Genomic DNA, 25,167 nt, shown 5'->3' with positions numbered 1-25,167 from the left:
GGTTCAACTAGGATGTGTGGGGTCCTTGGTAAAGGCCTTCCTCAGGCACCGGTTCCACTAGGATGTGTGGGGTCCTTGGTAAAGGCCTTCCTCAGGCACCGGTTCCACTAGGATGTGTGGGGTCCTTGATAAAGGCCTTCCTCAGGCACCGGTTCAACTAGGATGTGTGGGGTCCTTGGTAAAGGCCTTCCTCAGGCACCGGTTCCACTAGGATGTGTGGGGTCCTTGGTAAAGGCCATCCTGAACGGACGGGAACACGTGATACCCACCTCAAGGGCTCTAACAATGTCTCAATCCACCAGCATAACATCCTACGCTTACCATACATCACCCACATATCAAATACGGACCATAAAACTACCACATTATAAAACTATAATCTACCTAACTACAGACTATAAAACTATAATCTACCTAACTACAGACTATAAAACTATAATCTACCTAAATACAGACTATAAAACTATAATCTACCTAAATACAGACTATAAAACTACCACATCATAAAACTATAATCTACCTAACTACAGACTATAAAACTACCACATTATAAAACTATAATCTACCTAACTACAGACTATAAAACTATAATCTACCTAAATACAGACTATAAAACTATAATCTACCTAAATACAGACTATAAAACTACCACATTATAAAACTATAATCTACCTAAATACAGACTATAAAACTACCACATTATAAAACTATAATCTACCTAAATACAGACTATAAAACTATAATCTACCTAAATACAGACTATAAAACTACCACATCATAAAACTATAATCTACCTAACTACAGACTATAAAACTATAATCTACCTAACTACAGACTATAAAACTATAATCTACCTAAATACAGACTATAAAACTATAATCTACCTAAATACAGACCATAAAACTACCACATCATAAAACTATAATCTACCTAAATACAGACTATAAAACTATAATCTACCTAAATACAGACCATAAAACTACCACATTATAAAACTATAATCTACCTAACTACAGACTATAAAACTATAATCTACCTAACTACAGACTATAAAACTATAATCTACCTAAATACAGACTATAAAACTATAATCTACCTAAATACAGACCATAAAACTACCACATCATAAAACTATAATCTACCTAAATACAGACTATAAAACTATAATCTACCTAAATACAGACCATAAAACTACCACATTATAAAACTATAATCTACCTAAATACAGACTATAAAACTATAATCTACCTAAATACAGACTATAAAACTATAATCTACCTAAATACAGACCATAAAACTACCACATCATAAAACTATAATCTACCTAAATACAGACTATAAAACTATAATCTACCTAAATACAGACTATAAAACTACCACATCATAAAACTATAATCTACCTAAATACAGACTATAAAACTATAATCTACCTAACTACAGACTATAAAACTATAATCTACCTAAATACAGACTATAAAACTATAATCTACCTAAATACAGACCATAAAACTACCACATCATAAAACTATAATCTACCTAAATACAGACTATAAAACTATAATCTACCTAAATACAGACTATAAAACTACCACATCATAAAACTATAATCTACCTAAATACAGACTATAAAACTATAATCTACCTAAATACAGACTATAAAACTACCACATCATAAAACTATAATCTACCTAAATACAGACCATAAAACTACCACATCATAAAATTATAATCTACCTAAATACAGACTATAAAACTATAATCTACCTAAATACAGACTATAAAACTACCACATCATAAAACTATAATCTACCTAAATACAGACTATAAAACTATAATCTACCTAAATACAGACTATAAAACTACCACATCATAAAACTATAATCTACCTAAATACAGACTATAAAACTATAATCTACCTAAATACAGACTATAAAACTACCACATCATAAAACTATAATCTACCTAACTACAGACTATAAAACTACCACGTCATAAAACTATAATCTACCTAAATACAGACTATAAAACTACCACATCATAAAACTATAATCTACCTAAATACAGACCATAAAACTACCACATTATAAAACTATAATCTACCTAACTACAGACTATAAAACTATAATCTACCTAACTACAGACTATAAAACTACCACATTATAAAACTATAATCTACCTAACTACAGACTATAAAACTATAATCTACCTAACTACAGACTATAAAACTACCACGTTATAAAACTATAATCTACCTAACTACAGACTATAAAACTATAATCTACCTAACTACAGACTATAAAACTATAATCTACCTAACTACAGACTATAAAACTACAACATTATAAAACTATAATCTACCTAACTACAGACTATAAAACTATAATCTACCTAAATACAGACTATAAAACTATAATCTACCTAAATACGGACCATAAAACTACCACATCATAAAACTATAATCTACCTAAATACAGACTATAAAACTACCACATCATAAAACTATAATCTACCTAACTACAGACCATAAAACTATAATCTACCTAAATACAGACTATAAAACTATAATCTACCTAAATAAAGACTATAAAACTATAATCTACCTAACTACAGACTATAAAACTACCACATTATAAAACTATAATCTACCTAACTACAGACTATAAAACTATAATCTACCTAAATACAGACTATAAAACTACCACGTCATAAAACTATAATCTACCTAACTTCAGACTATAAAACTACCACATTATAAAACTATAATCTACCTAAATACAGACTATAAAACTATAATCTACCTAACTACAGACTATAAAACTACAACATTATAAAACTATAATCTACCTAACTACAGACCATAAAACTACCACGTCATAAAACTATAATCTACCTAACTTCAGACTATAAAACTACCACATTATAAAACTATAATCTACCTAACTACAGACTATAAAACTATAATCTACCTAACTACAGACTATAAAACTATAATCTACCTAACTACAGACTATAAAACTACCACATTATAAAACTATAATCTACCTAACTACAGACTATAAAACTATAATCTACCTAAATACAGACCATAAAACTACCACATTATAAAACTATAATCTACCTAACTACAGACTATAAAACTATAATCTACCTAACTACAGACTATAAAACTATAATCTACCTAAATACAGACTATAAAACTATAATCTACCTAACTTCAGACTATAAAACTATAATCTACCTAAATACAGACCATAAAACTACCACATCATAAAACTATAATCTACCTAACTACAGACTATAAAACTATAATCTACCTAAATACAGACTATAAAACTATAATCTACCTAACTTCAGACTATAAAACTACCACATTATAAAACTATAATCTACCTAACTACAGACTATAAAACTATAATCTACCTAACTACAGACCATAAAACTACCACGTCATAAAACTATAATCTACCTAACTTCAGACTATAAAACTACCACATTATAAAACTATAATCTACCTAACTACAGACTATAAAACTATAATCTACCTAAATACAGACTATAAAACTACCACGTCATAAAACTATAATCTACCTAAATACAGACTATAAAACTACCACATTATAAAACTATAATCTACCTAACTACAGACTATAAAACTATAATCTACCTAACTACAGACTATAAAACTACCACGTTATAAAACTATAATCTACCTAACTTCAGACTATAAAACTATAATCTACCTAAATACGGACCATAAAACTACCACATTATAAAACTATAATCTACCTAAATACAGACTATAAAACTATAATCTACCTAACTACAGACCATAAAACTACCACATTATAAAACTATAATCTACCTAAATACAGACTATAAAACTACCACATTATAAAACTATAATCTACCTAACTACAGACCATAAAACTATAATCTACCTAAATACAGACTATAAAACTATAATCTACCTAACTACAGACTATAAAACTATAATCTACCTAACTACAGACCATAAAACTATAATCTACCTAAATACAGACTATAAAACTATAATCTACCTAAATACGGACCATAAAACTACCACATCATAAAACTATAATCTACCTAAATACAGACTATAAAACTACCACATCATAAAACTATAATCTACCTAACTACAGACCATAAAACTACCACATTATAAAACTATAATCTACCTAACTACAGACTATAAAACTATAATCTACCTAAATACAGACTATAAAACTACCACATTATAAAACTATAATCTACCTAACTACAGACTATAAAACTACCACATTATAAAACTATAATCTACCTAACTACAGACTATAAAACTATAATCTACCTAAATACAGACTATAAAACTATAATCTACCTAAATACGGACCATAAAACTACCACATCATAAAACTATAATCTACCTAAATACAGACTATAAAACTACCACATCATAAAACTATAATCTACCTAACTACAGACCATAAAACTACCACATCATAAAACTATAATCTACCTAACTACAGACTATAAAACTATAATCTACCTAACTACAGACTATAAAACTATAATCTACCTAAATACAGACTATAAAACTACCACATTATAAAACTATAATCTACCTAAATACAGACTATAAAACTATAATCTACCTAAATACAGACTATAAAACTACCACGTCATAAAAGTACCAATAAAACTGTCATAAACATATCAACATAGCAGACACAAAAAATCCTCTGCCTTCCAACCACTAATGAAAAAAACTAGAAGAGAGAGAGACAGACAGACACATGGACAGACAGACACATGGACAGAAAGACAGACCGAGACATGGACAGAAAGATGGACGGACGGAGACAGAGAGACAGACAGAGACATGGACAGAAAGACAGACAGAGACATGGACAGAAAGACAGACAGAGACATGGACAGAAAGACAGACAGAGACATGGACAGAAAGATGGACGGACGGAGACAGAGAGACAGACAGAGACATGGACAGAAAGACAGACAGAGACATGGACAGAAAGACAGACCGAGACAGACAGAGACATGGACAGAAAGACAGACCGAGACAGACAGAGACAGAGACATGGACAGAAAGACAGACAGAGACATGGACAGAAAGACAGACAGAGACATGGACAGAAAGACAGACCGAGACAGACAGAGACATGGACAGAAAGACAGACCGAGACAGACAGAGACTTGGACAGAAAGACAGACAGAGACTTGGACAGAAAGACAGACCGAGACAGACAGAGACATGGACAGAAAGACAGACAGAGACATGGACAGAAAGACAGACCGAGACAGACAGAGACATGGACAGAAAGACAGACCGAGACAGACAGAGACATGGACAGAAAGACAGACAGAGACATGGACAGAAAGACAGACCGAGACAGACAGAGACATGGACAGAAAGACAGACCGAGACATGGACAGAAAGACAGACAGACAGAGACATGGACAGAAAGACAGACAGAGAAATAAATAAAGTAAGAATGAATGATAAAGCGAGGGAGAGAATTGAGAAGGGCTTGTTTGATATCTTCTCAGTGCAAAGTACAAACAGATATCAACCCCCTGACAGCTAGCTCCTCTCCTCTGCTCCCTGAAGAGCTTCCTCCATTAACTCCAACAGCTAGCTAGCTCCTCTCCTCTCCTCCCTGAAGAGCTTCCTCCATTAACTCCAACAGCTAGCTAGCTCCTCTCCTCTGCTCCCTGAAGAGCTTCCTCCATTAACTCCAACAGCTAGCTAGCTCCTCTCCTCTGCTCCCTGAAGAGCTTCCTCCATTAACTCCAACAGCTAGCTAGCTCCTCTCCTCCCTGAAGAGCTCCCTCTATTAACTCCAACAGCTAGCTACCTCCTCACCTCTCCTCCCTGAAGAGCTTCCACCATTAACTCCAACAGCTAGCTAGCTCCTCTCCTCTGCTCCCTGAAGAGCTTCCTCCATTAACTCCAACAGCTAGCTAGCTCCTCTCCTCCCTGAAGAGCTCCCTCTATTAACTCCAACAGCTAGCTAGCTCCTCTCCTCTCCTCCCTGAAGAGCTTCCTCTATTAACTCCAACAGCAAGCTAGCTCCTCTCCTCCCTGAAGAGCATCCTCCATTAACTCCAACAGCTAGCTAGCTCCTCTCCTCTCCTCCCTGAAGAGCTTCCTCTATTAACTCCAACAGCTAGCTAGCTCCTCTCCTCCCTGAAGAGCATCCTCCATTAACTCCAACAGCTAGCTAGCTCCTCTCCTCTCCTCCCTGAAGAGCATCCTCCATTAACTCCAACAGCAAAACCAAACTGTCCAGTGTCGGTCTCATCAAACTGTCTAGTGTCGGTCTCATCAAACTGTCTAGTGTCTGTCTCAATAAGGTCCCATTAATTTTCACATCCTCATCAGATGCTAAGCAATGCAAAACAAAACGGCTGAAAGTTACAACAGCATTAGCTTAATGTTGTTTCAGCATTATGTTAACGTTTGGTTAGAATTGTGTTAGCGATTGACAATGAGGTTGGTCTCTCCACAGTGTGAAATAGGCACTTTGTGACAACTACGGATGTAAAAAGGTCTTTGTAAAATAAATTTGATTGATTGATTGTTAGATCAGTTAGCACTTAGCATTGGGCTATGTTGACTTCAGGTTGGTGTTATGTTAGTGTTAGCATAGCATTAGCTTAACACTGTGTTAGCGTTTGGCACCAGGCTCTGCTGTTAAGATCAATCCAGATCTATTGAGTGTGGCACTTGTCTATTCCTTCTGGGAAACTGAGCTATCTGTCTCCTCCAAATGGGATCGTCTGGTCCCTGCAGTACTCTGCACGCTTGATATTAATAGCTGCACAGTGAAAAGCATCACTCTAACAGTAAATAAAGCATCTTGGGGTGCAGTTTGTGCATTGTTTTGTTTGTTAATACAGGCAGGCCTCACCTGTGTCTCACCCTCTATCCATCCAACATGTTCTTGCCTGAGTCTGTGTGTGCCTGATTTTATTGAAGCATGAAGGTGTGTATCGGTGTGTGTGTATCGGTGTGTGTATCGGTGTGTATGTCCGCACTGGACATACACACCGATACACACACCGACACACAGGGAGTGAGGGAGGAATAGAGAGAGGAGTTAGTGGAGAGGCACATACGGTTTTATAATCATTCTGTCTTGTCGGGGTTATGGGAGCATTTCCCTTTATGAATGGTCTAGTATTTATTGGGCTATTTGGAATGTGTCGATCTACTTCCGGGTCAGACTACTCACTGACTGGCAGTAGTGAGTAAACAGTCAGTGAGTAGTCTGACCCGGAAGTAGATCGACACATTCCAAATAGCCCAATAAATACTAGACCATTCATAAAGGGAAATGCTCCCATAACCCCGACAAGACAGAATGATTATAAAACCATATGTGCCTCTCCACTAACTCCTCCCTCTCTCTCTCTCTCTATTCCTCCCTCACTCCCTCAGCTAGCAGGAGCCCTCTTCTGCATTCAGACCATGTCCAACAAACCTCCTGAGCCCCAAAGCCTGACAGGAACACACCTATTCACCTGGCTCCACTTCTGACATGCCCTCCACAGCTGCTACACTCTATTAGGGGGTACTCTACCAAGAACTGTGACATGGAATAGAGCGTTTCCATGAAGCTGTGAATTATCTACTCACACCTCTGTGAATTAAAATAGGGAGACAATTATGTTTGATGGACTGTATGTTGAGTTGAGCTATAATATCAAGCTATGGTAATGGTATTTAATAAGCATGTTACAATAACAGACTTACAGAAACTATTCACACCCCTTGACTTTTTCCACATTTTGTTGTGTTACAGTCTGAATTTATAATGGTTTAAATTTAGATGTTATTGGTCACCCCATCGTGACATCACAATACCCCATCGTGACATCACAATACCCCATAATATCAAAGTGGGGTAAAAAAAAAAGACAAACAAATGAATAAAAAATGAAAAGCTGAAATGTATTGAGTCAATAAGTATTCAACCTCTTTGTTATGACAAGCCTAAATAAGTTCAGGAGTAAACATGTACTTAACAAGTCACTTAATAAGTAGAATGGACTCCTGTTTAACATGATTTTTAAATTACTATTTCATCTCTGTACACCACACACATCCCTCAGTCGAGCAGTACATTTCAAACACAGACTCAACCACAAATACCAATACTAAATTTCAAATCTCTCGCAAAAAAAGGGCACCTATTGGTAGATGGGGGGGGGAAGCAGACATTGAATATACCTTTGAGCATGGTGAAGTTATTAATTACACATTGGATGGTGTATCAATACACCCAGTCACTACAAAGATACAGGCGTCCTTCCTAACTCAGTTGTAGGAGAGGAAGGGAACCGCTCAGGGATTTCACCATGAGGCCAATGGTGTCCTGTTTGCAACAAGGCACTAAAGTAATACTGTAGAAAATGTGGCAAGCAATTAACTTTTTGTCCTGAATACAAAGTGTTATGTTTGGGCCAAATTCACAGTACCACTCTCCATATTTTCAAGCATAGTGGAGGCTGCATCATATTATGGGCAATGTTCCCTCTAAATGTGCACGGTCTGTCACGTTTTGACCTTTATTTCCTTTGTTTTGTATTTAGTTAGTATGGTCAGGGCGTGAGTTGGGTGGGCAGTCTATGTTTGTTTTTCTATGTTTTGGGGTATTTCTATGTTTCGGCCTAGTATGGTTCTCAATCAGAGGCAGGTGTCATTAGTTGTCTCTGATTGAGAATCATACTTAGGTAGCCTGGGTTTCACTGTGTGTTTGTGGGTGATTGTTCCTGTCTCTGTGTTTTGCACCAGACAGGGCTGTTTTTGGTTTTCCACATTTGTTGTTTTGTAGTGTTCGTGTTTATCCTTTTTGTTATTAAACATGAATAAATATAATCACGCTGCTTTTTGGTCCGCCTCTACTTCACCTAACTCAGTTGTAGGAGAGGAAGGGAAGCGCTCAGGGATTTCACCATGAGGCCAATGGTGTTACACGGTTGCACACTTCCTAAGGGGACTGCCACGCGGAACAAATGCCATGCTGCACAGAGATACAAGAGATTGTGTTGATCGTTGACAAAAAAAAAAGACAATTAAATCTATTTTAATTCCACTTTGTAACGCAACAAAATGAGGGGAAAGTCAAGGGGTGTGAACGCTTTCTGAAGGCGCTGTACAGGGACTTATCTGTGGATAAAGGATGATGAAGGAGTAATTGGGGAGATGCGTAAAATATATGGTATAGCAACTTTAGAGAAAACAAGCTATCATCTATAATCTTTTTACAATAACATAACTTTAGAGAAAACAAGTATAAGCTTTCTACAATTTTATTTTGCAATATTTTATATATATATATATTTTTTTTACAATGAACAAAAACATACCTAGACAAAAACAACAGACATTTAGATACATTTCCATAAACATGAATGACATCACACTTGTTCAGACCCACATGTTTCCACCCATTTTTGTTTCTAATGTTTGGAAGACATTACTATACTATCAGTCATTACTATTCCTTGTTTTGCCATTATAGTTCAGATCCAATGGTGGTTATTGGCGAGAGTGAAGATGGGTTCTATCCAAGGGATCGGGATCGGGACAAGGGGGCTGGGAGGGCATCAGACTGGGAGGACATCAGACTGGGAGGGCATCAGGCTGGGAGGACATCAGACTGGGAGGACATCAGACTGGGAGGACATCAGACTGAGAGGACATCAGACTGGGAGGGCATCAGACTGGGAGGAAATCAGACTGGGAGGACATCAGACTGGGAGGACATCAGACTGGGAGGACATCAGGCTGGGAGGACATCAGACACTTCCCTGAAACATGTGGTACGTCCACTCATCTCACTTCGGCCTTTCGTTTGACCCACTCTGAGCCAAGTTAGAGCCCACCAGCCCACCAGGTATAACCTGAAGTTATACCTTCAGCCCACCAGCCACTATACCTTCAGCCCACCAGCCACTATACCTTCAGCCCACCAGCCACTATACTTTCTGCCCACCAGCCACTATACCTTCAGCCCACCAGCCACTATACTTTCAGCCTACCAGCCACTATACTTTCAGCCCACCAGCCACTATACTTTCAGCCCACCAGCCACTATACTTTCAGCCCACCAGCCACTATACTTTCAGCCCACCAGCCACTATACTTTCAGCCCACCAGCCACTATACTTTCAGCCCACCAGCCACTATACTTTCAGCCCACCAGCCACTATACTTTCAGCCCACCAGCCACTATACCTTCAGCCCACCAGCCACTATACCTTCAGCCCACCAGCCACTATACCTTCAGCCCACCAGCCACTATACTTTCAGCCCACCAGCCAATATACCTTCAGCCCACCAGCCACTATACTTTCAGCCCACCAGCCACTATACCTTCAGCCCACCAGCCACTATACTTTCAGCCCACCACCAGCCACTATACTTTCAGCCCACCAGCCACTATACTTTCAGCCCACCAGCCACTATACCTTCAGCCCACCAGCCACTATACTTTCAGCCCACCAGCCACTATACTTTCAGCCCACCAGCCACTATACTTTCAGCCCACCAGCCACTATACTTTCAGCCCACCAGCCACTATACCTTCAGCCCACCAGCCACTATACTTTCATTTCAAACTGACCACAGTATTTCGCCAATGTATTTACAATGACAGACTGTAATCGATATTAGGGGAGGAGCAGGAGCATAAATGTATTTAAAATGACAGACTGTAATCGATATTAGGGGAGGAGCAGGAGCATAAAAGTCCTAAAAAGGCACAGCACCTCAAAGTACAAAGACTTACATGCTTTATGTTATGTGTGTTCTCTGTTAAATGCCTACATGTTCACACGTTTTATACAGTTGAAGTCGGAAGTTAACATACACCTTAGCCAAATAAATTTAAACTCAGTTTTTCACAATTCCTGAAATGTAATCCTAGTAAAAAGTCCCTGTCTTAGGTCAGTTAGGATCACCACTTTATTTTAAGAATGTGAAATGTCAGAATTAGAGAGAATGATTTATTTCAGCTTTTATTTATTTCATTACATTCCCAGTGGGTCAGAAGTTTACATACACTCAATTAGTATTTGGTAACATTGGCTTTAAATTGGTTAACTTGGGTCAAACGGTTCGGGAAGCCTTCCACAAGCTTCCCACAATAAGTTGGGTGAATTTTGGCCCATTCCTCCTGACAGAGCTGGTGTAACTGAGTCAGGTTTGTAGGCCTCCTTGTTCGCACACGCTTTTTCAGTTCTGCCCACAAATGTTCTATGGGACTGAGGTCAGGGCTTTGTGATGGACACTCCAATACCTTGATTTTGTTGTCCTTAAGCCATTTTTACACAACTTTGGAAGTATGCTTGTGGTCATTGTCCATTTGGAAGACCCATTTGTGACCAAGCTTAAACTTCCTGACTGATGTCTTGAGGAGTTACTTCAATATATCCACATAATTTTTCTTCCTCATGAAGCCATCTATTTTGTGAAGTGCACCAGTCCCTCCTGCAGCAAAGCACCCCCACAACATAATGCTGCCACACGGCATCACGGTTGGGATGTGTTCTTTGGCTTGCAAGCATCCTCCTTTTATTATGGCCAAACAGTTCTATTTTTGTTTCATCAGACCAGAGGATAGTTCTCCAAAAGGTATGATCGTTGTCCCCATGTGCAGTTGCAAACCGTTTTGGAGCAGTGGCTTCTTCCTTGCTGAGCGGCCATTCAGGTTATGTTGATATTGGACTTGTTTACTATGGATGTAGATACTTTTGTATCTGTTTCCTCCAGCATCTTCACAAGGTCCTTTGCTGTTGTTCTGGGATTGACTTGCACTTTTCGCACCAAAGTACATTAATCTCTAGGAGACAGAACGCGTCTCCTTCCTGAGCGGTATGACGGCTGCGTGGTCCCATGGTGTTTATACTTGCATACTATTGTTTGTACAGATGAACGTGGTACCTTTAGGCGTTTGGAAATTGCTCCCAAGGACGAACCAGACTTGTGGAGGTCTACAATTTTATTTCTGAGGTCTGGCTGATTTATTTAGCTTTTCCCATGATGTCAAGCAAAGAGGCACTGAGTTTGAAGGTAGGCCTTGAAATACATCCACAGGTATACCTCATATTGACTCAAATGATGTCAATTAGCCTATCAGAAGCTTCTAAACCATGAGATAACTTTCTGGAATTTTCCAAGCTGTTTAAAGGAACAGTCAACTTAGTGTATGTAAACTTCTGACCCACTGGAATTGTGATACAGTGAATTATAAGTGAAATAATCTGTCTGTAAACAATTGTTGGAAAAATGACTTGTGTCATGCACAAAGTAGATGTCCTAACCGACTTGCCAAAGCTATAGTTTGTTAACAAGAAATGTGTGGAGTGGTTGAAAAACTAGTTTTAATGACTCCAACCTAAGTGTATGTAAACTTCCGACTTCAACTGTATGTAATGTATAGAATAACTATGCATTCACACTATGACTCGTCCATATCCATCAGATAGCCACCGCCCTCATGTGGCAGGTTAACTTTGATTCTAGTAAAGGCCAACAAAATCCAACTTATTACATGGAATGTACACAGGCAAACAATGATGGCAAAGAAAAAGCACAAGGTTCTGGAACATTTAAAAGAGATTGTCAGCAGATGTGGTTTTCCAACAAGAGCTACACTTCAAGAAAGGAGAAATTTAACATTTAAAGAGTTAAAGAGGAGTTGGGTGGGAGAGAGGCCTATGTTGCCACCTACTGTAGTAACAGCAGAAGTGTTGGCATCCTGATAAATAAGAATACACCCTTTTCCCTTATGTCCCAGCACACGGACCAAGAAAGATATTTTCAAATGTTGAATTGTATCCTACCTGGGGAAAAACACACATTAGTTTCATTGTATATCCCCCAGGGGCCAACCAAGACAGGAACTATTATTTTAGCAGGTGACCTAAATCAAGCATTCAGCAAGTTAGACAGACAGCAATAAAAAAAGGGAAATTCAAGGAGCCTCAAAAGAGGCTGAAGATTTTATTCTCTACAAATATTTTTACAGGACACCTGAAGATCATTATCCCCAACTACAAAAGATTACTCTTTCATTCTCGAAGTAAGAAAAGCTATTCAAGAATTGACTACATTTTTTCTCTCTCCAAAAATGACCTCAACAATATAGTGGGTTCTAAAATCCATGATTTAGTGATATCAGATAATTCTCCTGTATCATGCTTAAATACACTCAGTGAAAGAATATGGAGAATGAACAGAGACCCAAAATGTATTAAATACATCAATGAAAAAATAAAGACCTTTACCATTACAGATGTAGATATAAAAGGACAGAGAAAGGCAAACCCCCGACATCATTTGGGATGCCTTTAAGGTGTACATTAGGGGAATGATAACCTCTCAAATCTGACTTAGAAAAAAACATTTCATAAAAATACAATCTTGTCTTAAAAAAAAATCTCATAAAATATCTTTACAAGGAAAAAAAACCTAGTAAACACCTCACAGTCCTCACAAAACAAATACACGCCAAACCAGTTGTAGTTTTAAAAAGATACAAATGCTTAATTAGAAACAACAAAATGATGAAAAACTATTTTTAAACGCTTATATGAAAATATATCTAAATCAGAATGAAATAACAGTTGGACTGATCCTAGAGCCTTCTTCAACTCAGTAACCCTGAAACAACGATCAGCAGATGAAAAAGAATAACAAAAAGAATAGAAAGCATCCAAAAAGAAAGATTGTTATTTGATATTCTGGGACAAAGTAGATCCACTATTTACTCAAACCACAACACACGTCACTCAATTCAGTGCTTCCGCATTCCATGTCTCTGACAGTTATTTCAGTTATATTAAAACCAGGAAAATCTGGAGAGTTCCTGCTGATTACAGACCCATGAATTTAATAAATTGTGACAATAGTATAATTTTTTTTTAACTCATAAGCAACAGAATGGTTCAATTCTTCACAGACTTGATTCGTATTAATCAAACAGGGTTGATTAAAAATAGACCCTTACAACGGACACATTCAAAAGAAAATGAAACGGATTCTACAAGAACCAACATCCCTATAAGTACACCCATATGGAACAACCTCGTTTTTCAGAATTCAACGATAAATTGGCCCACATGGAAAACTAAAGGCATAGAAACCGTAAATTACCTGGTGATAGGAAATAACAGTATTATTTTCAAAAAATAAATTTTGGATTGACCAATGTAGACATTTTCTAATATATGCAACTTAAAAAGTTATATACAGTGCCTTGCGAAAGTATTCGGCCCCCTTGAACTTTGCGACCTTTTGCCACATTTCAGGCTTCAAACATAAAGATATAAAACTGTATTTTTTTGTGAAGAATCAACAACAAGTGTGACACAATCATGAAGTGGAACGATATTTATTGGATATTTTAAACTTTTTTAACAAATCAAAAACTGAAAAATTGGGCGTGCAAAATTATTCAGCCCCCTTAAGTTAATACTTTGTGGCGCCAACTTTTGCTCCGATTACAGCTGTAAGTCGCTTGGGGTATGTCTCTATCAGTTTTGCACATCGAGAGACTGACATTTTTTCCCATGCCTCCTTGCAAAACAGCTCGAGCTCAGTGAGGTTGGATGGAGAGCATTTGTGAACAGCAGTTTTCAGTTCTTTCCACAGATTCTCAATTGGATTCAGGTCTGGACTTTGACTTGGCCATTCTAACACCTGGATATGTTTTATTTTTGAACCATTCCATTGTAGATTTTGCTTTATGTTTTGGATCATTGTCTTGTTGGAAGACAAATCTCCGTCCCTGTCTCAGGTCTTTTGCAGACTCCATCAGGTTTTCTTCCAGAATGGTCCTGTATTTGGCTCCATCCATCTTCCCATCAATTTTAACCATCTTCCCTGTCCCTGCTGAAGACAAGCAGGCCCAAACCATGATGCTGCCACCACCATGTTTGACAGTGGGGATGGTGTGTTCAGCTGTGTTGCTTTTACGCCAAACATAACGTTTTGCATTGTTGCCAAAAAGTTAAATTTTGGTTTCATCTGACCAGAGCACCTTCTTCCACATGTTTGGTGTGTCTCCCAGGTGGCTTGTGGCAAACTTTAAACAACACTTTTTATAGATATCTTTAAGAAATGTCTTTCTTCTTGCCACTCTTCCATAAAGGCCAGATTTGTGCAATATACGACTGATTGTTGTCCTATGGACAGAGTCTCCCACCTCAGCTGTAGATCTCTGCAGTTCATCCAGAGTGATCATGGGCCTCTTGGCTGCATCTCTGATCAGTCTTCTCCTTGTATGAGCTGAAAGTTTAGAGGGACGGCCAGGTCTTGGTAGATTTGCAGTGGTCTGATACTCCTTCCATTTCAATATTATCGCTTGCACAGTGCTCCTTGGGATGTTTAAAGCCTGGGAAATCTTTTTGTATCCAAATCCGGCTTTAAACTTCTTCACAACAGTATCTCGGACCTGCCTGGTGTGTTCCTTGTTCTTCATGATGCTCTCTGCGCTTTTAACGGACCTCTGAGACTATCACAGTGCAGGTGCATTTATACGGAGACTTGATTACACACAGGTGGATTGTATTTATCATCATTAGTCATTTAGGTCAACATTGGATCATTCAGAGATCCTCACTGAACTTCTGGAGAGAGTTTGCTGCACTGAAAGTAAAGGGGCTGAATAATTTTGCACGCCCAATTTTTCAGTTTTTGATTTGTTAAAAAAGTTTGAAATATCCAATAAATGTCGTTCCACTTCATGATTGTGTCCCACTTGTTGTTGATTCTTCACAAAAAAATACAGTTTTATATCTTTATGTTTGAAGCCTGAAATGGGGCAAAAGGTCGCAAAGTTCCAAGGGGCCGAATACTTTCGCAAGGCACTGTATGTCAACATTTTGCCCTGAAAGCTTTTGGAAATCAGAGCAATGCTGAGAGAATCCTATTTGAGTTAGAAAATATACTCATGATAGGTAAGATATACAAAACCTTGTAGAGAGCCTATCCAACTGACAACCCAAAAATAAATCACACTAAAACTATTGGAACCTAAGACTTACATTTTTTTTATATTGGTACAAGGTGGAGGAATGTTGGAACATAAAAAACACAATTCACAAATTCTACAGCACCATGGCAGAGTCATGTCTTAAGTGTAAAACTAACAATTACTTAAATAATTCATGCCTTCTGGGAGTGGCCAGAAGTTTTACAATGTCAGTTTACTGTTAATCCGTCTAACTGCACATTTCAAAGACATGGCGTATGGGGGTGCGGTGAGACACCCAATGGGCTGGACAATATTATTTTTTGTCACTTATATTGAAGAAGATATTACTTAAATACTGGACGTAAAATGATACTTCAACGTTAAGAGAATGGAAGAATCAAATGCTTTATTATTTAAATATATATATATTTTTAATCTGTCTACATGACAAGATAACACAATTTTACGTCATATGGGGCAGCTTCTAAAATATAATAACTTCACAGATAACAAGCTATCATATATTAGCTTTTTAAAATATCATAACTTTGTAGATGTTAAGCAGATAGAGTTGTCTAAATGTTTTATGTTATATTTGGCCTGTTAGTAGTGATGTATCAGTCAGGTTTTACCTCAGTAAGGTCAGAGAGAGATAAAACAAGAGATGGAGAGAGAGAGACAGACAGACAGAGACGGAGAGAGAGATAGAGAGACAGGAAAAAAAGATGGTGAGAGAGACAGGAGAGAGATCCAAAATTAAGAAAATCCATGACTATGTACGGAGCATAGCCTCTCGAGAGGAGACATGATATGTGCCAACTGCCCACAAAATGAGGTGGAAACTGAGCTACACTCGCTAACCTCCTGCCAAATGTATGACCACATTAGAGAGACATGTTTCCCTCAGATCACACAGATCCACAAAGAATTAGAAAACAAATCCAACACTGATAATCTCCCATATCTGTCAGGTGAAATATCACAGTGTGTCATCACAGCAGCAAGATGTGTGTCCCGTTGCCATGACAAAAGGGCAACCAGTGGAACACAAACAACATTGGAAATACAACCTGTATATTTATATTCCCTACTATCTGCACATGGCTAAAACACTGTACATAGCTGATAATATAAGACTTGAAATGTCTTTATCTTTTTAAAAACTTTTTGAGTGCAAAGAGAGAGAGGGAGAGGGAGGGAGAAGGAGAGAAAGAGAGAGAGAGAATCATTTGTACATCGTTACAACAATATATATACATAATATGACATTTGTGATGTTTACTGTTCATTTCGATTGTTTATTGCACTTTTGTATATTATCTCATTCACCTGCTTTGGCGATGTTAACATATGTTTCCCATGACAATAAAGCCCTCTGAATTGATTTAAATTGAATTGAGAGAGGGAGAGAGAGAGAGAGAAAGAGAGAGAGAGGGAGAGAGAGAGATAGAGAGAGACAGTGAGAGAGAGACAGTGAGAGATGCTGAAGCCTTAAACAAATCATCAGCAGCCTGCTCTGCCCTGTACTCCCTGCCGACGCCCAACACTGAATCTAACACTGCTCCAGTCCCCCGACATATCCATCAATCTCACACACCACACACACACACACCACACACACCGCGCACCACGCACCACACACCACAAACTTTTTGAGCAAAATATCAAGGAGCATGGTGTCAGAACCACTGAAATATGAACTTCCAGCCTCTCAGTAGTAAAGGCCACATCCTCTCCCTCCAGATCCCCTGTGTCCCCACAGCTTTAAAAAGCTGACATCACATTATGTTCACTTCACTCTTATGCTGCCACACAAAATACAGCTTTCACATGGTCCTCTGTTACACACCTTAACTTACAGACACAAACCCAGCCCATACCGTTTTAGAAAATACCCCTCAACACACACCTTTACGGAAACACAAACAAAGACCAAATTTCACCTGTACAACAACAGCAACCCAGGCCTGTACAACGACCAAAAACAACTCTCTCACACACACACACACACAAACTAAGAAAGAGAGCAGAGTCTACGCAGTACACAGTAAAGTCATGCATGTTCTCTCCACAGAGAGGCTGGCAAACAGACAGGCAATCGCATATAGACATCAGATAACAGAACAGCCTTTCTTTCCTCAGTGGACATGCAGTCCTGCTACAAACAGAGCAAAGACAGAGAGAAAGAATCAGAGTCAGAAACAGAGCCAGAGAGAAAGAGAAGGAATCTACCTTGTCCTCACCCAGCAGAGACAGAGAGAGAGAGAGTGAGAGAGAGAGAGAGAGAGAGAGGGAGAGAGAGAGAGAGAGAAAGCGAGAGAGAGAGAGAGAGGGAGAGGCAGAGAGAGAGAGCAAAAAGTCAGGTCTACCTTGCCGTCCGCCCAGCAGAGGCAGATGTTACCGGAGGTGCTGAGTATATCCGAAATTATGGAGGTGATTCCCAGACGCATGGTGACACTGTCTGACACAGGAACAACACACCGCACAGCACAGAGGAGGAGAGGTGTGATGGAGATGGAGAGAGAGAAATATAGAGGCAGGAAGAGTAAGAGAGAGAAAGGCGAGGTGTAGGCTCTCACAGAGAGTTGTTCACAGAGCGGAGTGCCAAGCAGTCTGAGAGAGATGGAGAGAGAGAGAGAGAGAGAGAGAGAAAGGAGGAGGAGAGCGAAGGAGAGAGATAGGAGGAGAGGCTGCTTGTGCATCTGCGATTGCTGCAGGACCTCTCACACCTCTGGCATGCTTTGACAAAGACAACAGGTGCATTCCAAGAAGGAACAGCGAGCCCCCCCAGCGCAAGCACGCACACACACACACACACACACACACACACACACACACTCACACACTCACACACACACACACACACACACACACACACACACACACACACACACACACACACACACACACACACACACTTCAGGAGAGAATAAGCATGCAGGGTAGAGTGTCTGTTGAAATAGAAAAACTTAAAACACCATCATTGTGTAGTGTTTGAATGTAAATCAATGGAAGTGTTCTGATACTCTGAATGGATTTCCAAACAGAATGGAAGGACTCTGAAACACCATTAAATGGTTCTTCAGTCTGAATCATTGTGTGTTGCGGAAGCATTTGTTGGCGTTTCAGTGCATGTACAAGGCAGCATCGAAACAACAATAATAATGTTTTGTCAGACTGTCTCTCATATCATCAAAATTATTTAAATTACCAATGGTTTATAGCATAAATATTAGTTGATTATAAATATTGATTAACATTTTTAAAGAAGACACTGGGAATTTAATACATATCCTAGGGTCGACTTTGGCACTAATTATAGACTACAGTTGCCAGGCAACTTTGTGAGACTATAAATAATGTTACAATCAAAATGTTTAGGGCTGTGTGTAAGCTATAGCAGAGGTAACATGTATAAAGGGGACCTTCATCGCCAGGATTCATATGAGAAGGTGGATGTGAACCCAAGTCTCCTGCTTGTCAAAACACTGCCTTAGTCCACTCAGCCAGTCTTCAAGACTTGTTGTGCTGAACCACTCTTGTTACACTGAGCGCATGGGGCCCGATTCAGACTTGAGATAAGTAGACTTAACATGGTCTCCATAAAAATGTTACTACAGTCAAAAAAAGGTCACGTTAAATCAACTTGAATAAGCCTGGGGAGAGTTTTGTTTTGTGAAATTCCACCTTTATTTTTTCATACCTTCATATCAGAAGACAAAAGTTCTAGATTAAAGTAAAAATGTGAACCTCAATCATTGTGCTCCTGTTCTGTTCTGAATTCCACCAGTCTGAGGCATTTAGTGGCTGGTGTGCCCTCTAGCAAACTCTATGGTCAAGTATAACTGTCATTTTGATTCATTGATCAGTTTTCTTGATTCTACAAGTAGTTAATTCACACATCATTGTTTGCACCATTCCCTGCACTTATGCAAATGAGGGCCTGCGTTTGTCGTTTGTCTACTAGCTTAATGAGTTTTAGCTACTTTTTGATGTACACCCAACATGATATATGCTACACTATATAGCTACTATATGCTACACTATATAGCTACCGTATGCTACACTATATAGCCACCGTATGCTACACTATATAGCCACGGTATGCTACACTATATAGCTACTATATGCTACACTATATAGCTACTATATGCTACACTATATAGCTACCGTATGCTACACTATATAGCCACCGTATGCTACACTATATAGCCACGGTATGCTACACTATATAGCCACGGTATGCTACACTATATAACCACTGTATGCTACACTATATAGCCACTGTATGCTACACTATATAGCCACTGTATGCTACACTATATAGCCACTGTATGCTACACTATATAGCCACTATATGCTACACTATATAGCCACGGTATGCTACACTATATAGCCACGGTATGCTACACTATATAGCCACTGTATGCTACACTATATAGCCACTGTATGCTAATATAGCTACTGTATGCTACACTATATAGCCACTGTATGCTACACTATATAGCCACTGTATGCTACACTATATAGCCACTATATGCTACACTATATAGCCACGGTATGCTACACTATATAGCCACGGTATGCTACACTATATAGCCACTGTATGCTACACTATATAGCCACTGTATGCTACACTATATAGCCACTGTATGCTACACTATATAGCCACTGTATGCTACACTATATAGCTACTGTATGCTACACTATATAGCTACTGTATGCTACACTATATAGCTACTGTATGCTACACTATATAGCCACTGTATGCTACACTATATAGCCACTGTATGCTACACTATATAGCACTGTATGCTACACTATATAGCCACTATATGCTACACTATATAGCTACTGTATGCTACACTATATAGCCACTGTATGCTACACTATATAGCCACTGTATGCTACACTATATAGCCACTGTATGCTACACTATATAGCCACTGTATGCTAATATAGCTACTGTATGCTACACTATATAGCTACTGTATGCTACACTATATAGCTACCCTATGCTACACTATATAGCCACTGTATGCTACACTATATAGCCACTGTATGCTACACTATATAGCCACTGTATGCTACACTATATAGCCACTGTTTGCTACACTATATAGCTACTGTATGCTACACTATATAGCCACTGTATGCTACACTATAAGCCACTGTATGCTACACTATATAGCTACTGTATGCTACACTATATAGCCACTGTATGCTACACTATATAGCTACTGTATGCTACACTATATAGCTACTGTATGCTACACTATAAGCCACTGTATGCTACACTATATAGCTACTGTATGCTACACTATATAGCTACTGTATGCTACACTATATAGCTACTGTATGCTACACTATATAGCCACTGTATGCTACACTATATAGCTACTGTATGCTACACTATATAGCTACTGTATGCTACACTATATAGCTACTGTATGCTACACTATATAGCCACTGCCATGTTAGTCTGCTCCAGCTTTAGCCTACCACAACACACGTTATTGCATCCAACTTTTGGCATTAATATTGTTATCTTATTGCTATATTTGCATAGCTTAATCACGTAATTGTATTCATATTGCAATGTATTATTATTAAAGCTGTTAATAACTGAATTATGCATTATAGTTTGTTATTATTTGCTATTTCTGTCTCCCCTACATACTACATTACCCAGCGGCTGGCCAATCCAAAGCCAAGGATCAGACGAATGCAAACGGACCTGTCAATCATATCATCTTACGCAACTGTACTGTGATTCAATCCATCTGAACAACCTTCCATGCCATGTACCATCTGAATATATACTGAACAAAAATATAAACTCAACATGTAAAGTATTGGTCACATGTTTCATGAGCAGAAATAAAAGATCCCAGAAATGTTCCACACAAAAAGCTTAATTCTCTCAAATATTGTGCACAAATTAGTTTACATCCCTGTTAGTGAGCATTTCTCCTTTACCAAGATAATCCATCCACCTGACAGGTGTGGCATATTAAGAAGCTGATTAAACAACATGATCATTACACAGGTACACCTTGTGCTGGGGACAATAAAAGGCCACTCTAAAATGTGCAGTTTTGTCACACAATGCAACAGATATCTCAAGTTTTGAGGGAGCATTCATTTCTCTGCCATAAGCCGCCTCCAATGTCGTTTTAGAGAATTTGGCAGTACATTTAACCGGCAACACAACCGCAGACCACATGTAACCACGCCAACCCAGGACCTCCACTTCCGGCTTCTTCACCTGCGAGACTGTCTACCAGCCACCTGAACAGCTAATGAAACTGAGGAGTATTTCTGTCTGTAATAAATCCGTTTATGGGGAAAAACTCATTCTGATTGGCTGGGTCTGGCTCTCTTGGAGGGCATAGGCCCACCCACTTGGGAGCCAATCCAAAGATTATTGCCTAATTAATATATTTTAATTGACTGATTTCCTTATATGAACTGTAAATCAGTTAAATCATTGAAATTTTGTCGTAGGTTTCATTTACATATAAATCCTCAAGTCAGGACATTAGCATAATGGATGACTGGTGGATCGCACTGAAATTTTGTACAAGCGCTACTGCTAACGCTAGCAGTCATTGCCTGTATTTTTTTTCCCATGAATGTGAAATATGTCAAATTTCTGTTGATTTAAAAGAATAATATAAATACTAGGGATGCACGATATATCGGTGAGCATATCGGAATCGGACAAATTAGCTAAAAAATGCCAACATTGGCATCGGCCCAATGTCTAGTTTAACGGCGATGTGCAAAACCGATGTCAAAGCTGACGTACATACCTATATAACGTAGGTAGATGATGTACATACCTATATAATGTAGGTAGATGACGTGCATACCTTTATACCGTAGGTAAATGATGTGCATACCTATATAACGTAGGTAGATGAGGTACATACGTATATAACGTAGGTAGATGACGTGCATACCTATATAACGTAGGTAGATGAGGTACATACGTATATAACGTAGGTAGATGACGTGCATACCTATATAACGTAGGTAGACGACGTAATGACGCCACGAAAAATACAGCACTATACATGTAACACAGTATTCCTAATAAATACCTTAGATGGTTGAACTGTCTTTATCAATATAAAAATGTGAAAAACCTATTAATGTTTCATTGTCATTTAATCATGTGCAAATAAAAGAAAGCATTATAAGCTTCAATCATGTTTTGAAAAATACATTTTGTACTCAATTATTATCCTAGAAAAACAAATTAATTTGTATTTTCACAAAACTATCTTTTCTAGTGTCTTTTGTTTGAGCATAATACTGTTTAGGAGCTTGAGAGGGGAAACTACACTAAAAGAGAAGGGATCTAACTCTGCACGGGACTTGAAACACCATAATAGCATTCTTAACCTTTTGAATGAATATGTGGTGTTATAACACACCACGCCGTGTTTCAGAACACCTCAGGGTTAATGTTTCAGAACCCCTCAGGGTTAATGTTTCAGAGCACCTCAGGGTTAATGTTTCAGAACACCTCAGGGTTAATGTTTCAGAACACCTCAGGGTTAATGTCCTCAGGGTTAATGTTTCAGAACCCCTCAGGGTTAATGTTTCAGAACCCCTCAGGGTTAATGTTTCAGAGCACCTCAGGGTTAATGTTTCAGAACACCTCAGGGTTAATGTTTCAGAACACCTCAGGGTTAATGTTTCAGAACACCTCAGGGTTAATGTTTCAGAACACCTCAGGGTTAATGTTTCAGAACACCTCAGGGTTAATGTTTCAGAACACCTCAGGGTTAATGTTTCAGAACACCTCGGGGTTAATGTTTCAGAACACCTCGGGGTTAATGTTTCAGAACACCTCAGGGGTTAATGTTTCAGAACACCTCAGGGTTAATGTTTCAGACCACCTCAGGGTTAATATTTCAGAACACCTCAGGGTTAATGTTTCAGAACACCTCAGGGTTAATGTTTCAGAACACCTCAGGGTTAATGTTTCAGAACACCTCAGGGTTAATGTTTCAGAACACCTCAGGGATGATGTTTCAGAACACCTCAGGGTTAATGTTTCAGAACACCTCAGGGTTAATGTTTCAGAACACCTCAGGGTTAATGTTCCAGAACACCTCAGGGTTAATGTTTCAGAACACCTCAGGGTTAATGTTTCAGAACACCTCGGGGTTAATGTTTCAGAACACCTCAGGGTTAATGTTTCAGAACACCTCAGGGTTAATGTTTCAGAACACCTCGGGGTTAATGTTTCAGAACACCTCAGGGTTAATGTTTCAGACCACCTCAGGGTTAATATTTCAGACCACCTCAGGGTTAATGTTTCAGAACACCTCAGGGTTAATGTTTCAGACCACCTCAGGGTTAATGTTTCAGAACACCTCAGGGTTGATGTTTCAGAACACCTCAGGGTTAATGTTTCAGAACACCTCAGGGTTAATGTTTCAGAACACCTCAGGGTTAATGTTTCAGAACACCTCAGGGTTAATGTTTCAGAACACCTCAGGGTTAATGTTTCAGAACACCTCAGGGTTAATGTTTCAGAACACCTCAGGGTTAATGTTCCAGAACACCTCAGGGTTAATGTTTCAGAACACCTCAGGGTTAATGTTTCAGAACACCTCAGGGTTAATGTTTCAGAACACCTCAGGGTTAATGTTTCAGAACACCTTATATCTGCCCCAATACCCTGACAAACCATGTGTTTCAATACTCCGAAAAAGTTAAGGTTTGGTCTCCTTTAAGTTGGTGGCAGCTCAGTTGACACTAGTTTAAGTGTTACAGAGCACTTCATTTTAACAGTGTACACGTGGAGAATAATTTATTCACCAGTTATTTACTCAGTGTACTAGAATCAAAGTAATGCATACACACACACGCGCTCATTTAAACACACACACGCTCATGCATACATTATACATGTTTTCTACATACAACCCACATGTGGCTATAAATTCAGCTGTTCCATTGGATTCATTAATCAACTGTTCTACGGATCGGTAATGTCATTTGCCTACTGCTGCTATCTGGGGACACATTGTCAGGAAGGTAGGTGTAGGTGTGTATGTGTGTGTGTGTGTGTGTGTGTGTGTGTGTGTGTGTGTGTGTGTGTTCGTGTGTGTTTGTGTTCAGGGGAGTCCCAGTGAGAGAGAGA

General features: G+C 38.6%; 1 protein-coding gene across 3 annotated transcripts in view; it reads right to left on the bottom strand.

Moving 5' to 3' along the window:
* LOC110536406 (tight junction protein 2) overlaps positions 1-25,167 on the bottom strand; it is a 194,578-nt gene that overhangs the window by 147,103 nt on the left and 22,308 nt on the right. The gene's annotated exons all lie outside the window — the stretch shown is intronic.

The sequence above is a fragment of the Oncorhynchus mykiss genome, chromosome 11 (assembly GCF_057628025.1).
Source record: "Oncorhynchus mykiss isolate SJ-2025 chromosome 11, ASM5762802v1, whole genome shotgun sequence".
Lineage (NCBI taxonomy): Eukaryota > Metazoa > Chordata > Actinopteri > Salmoniformes > Salmonidae > Oncorhynchus > Oncorhynchus mykiss.
Note: the sequence above shows the minus strand (reverse complement) of the source record. Positions and strands in the feature narration are given on the sequence as shown.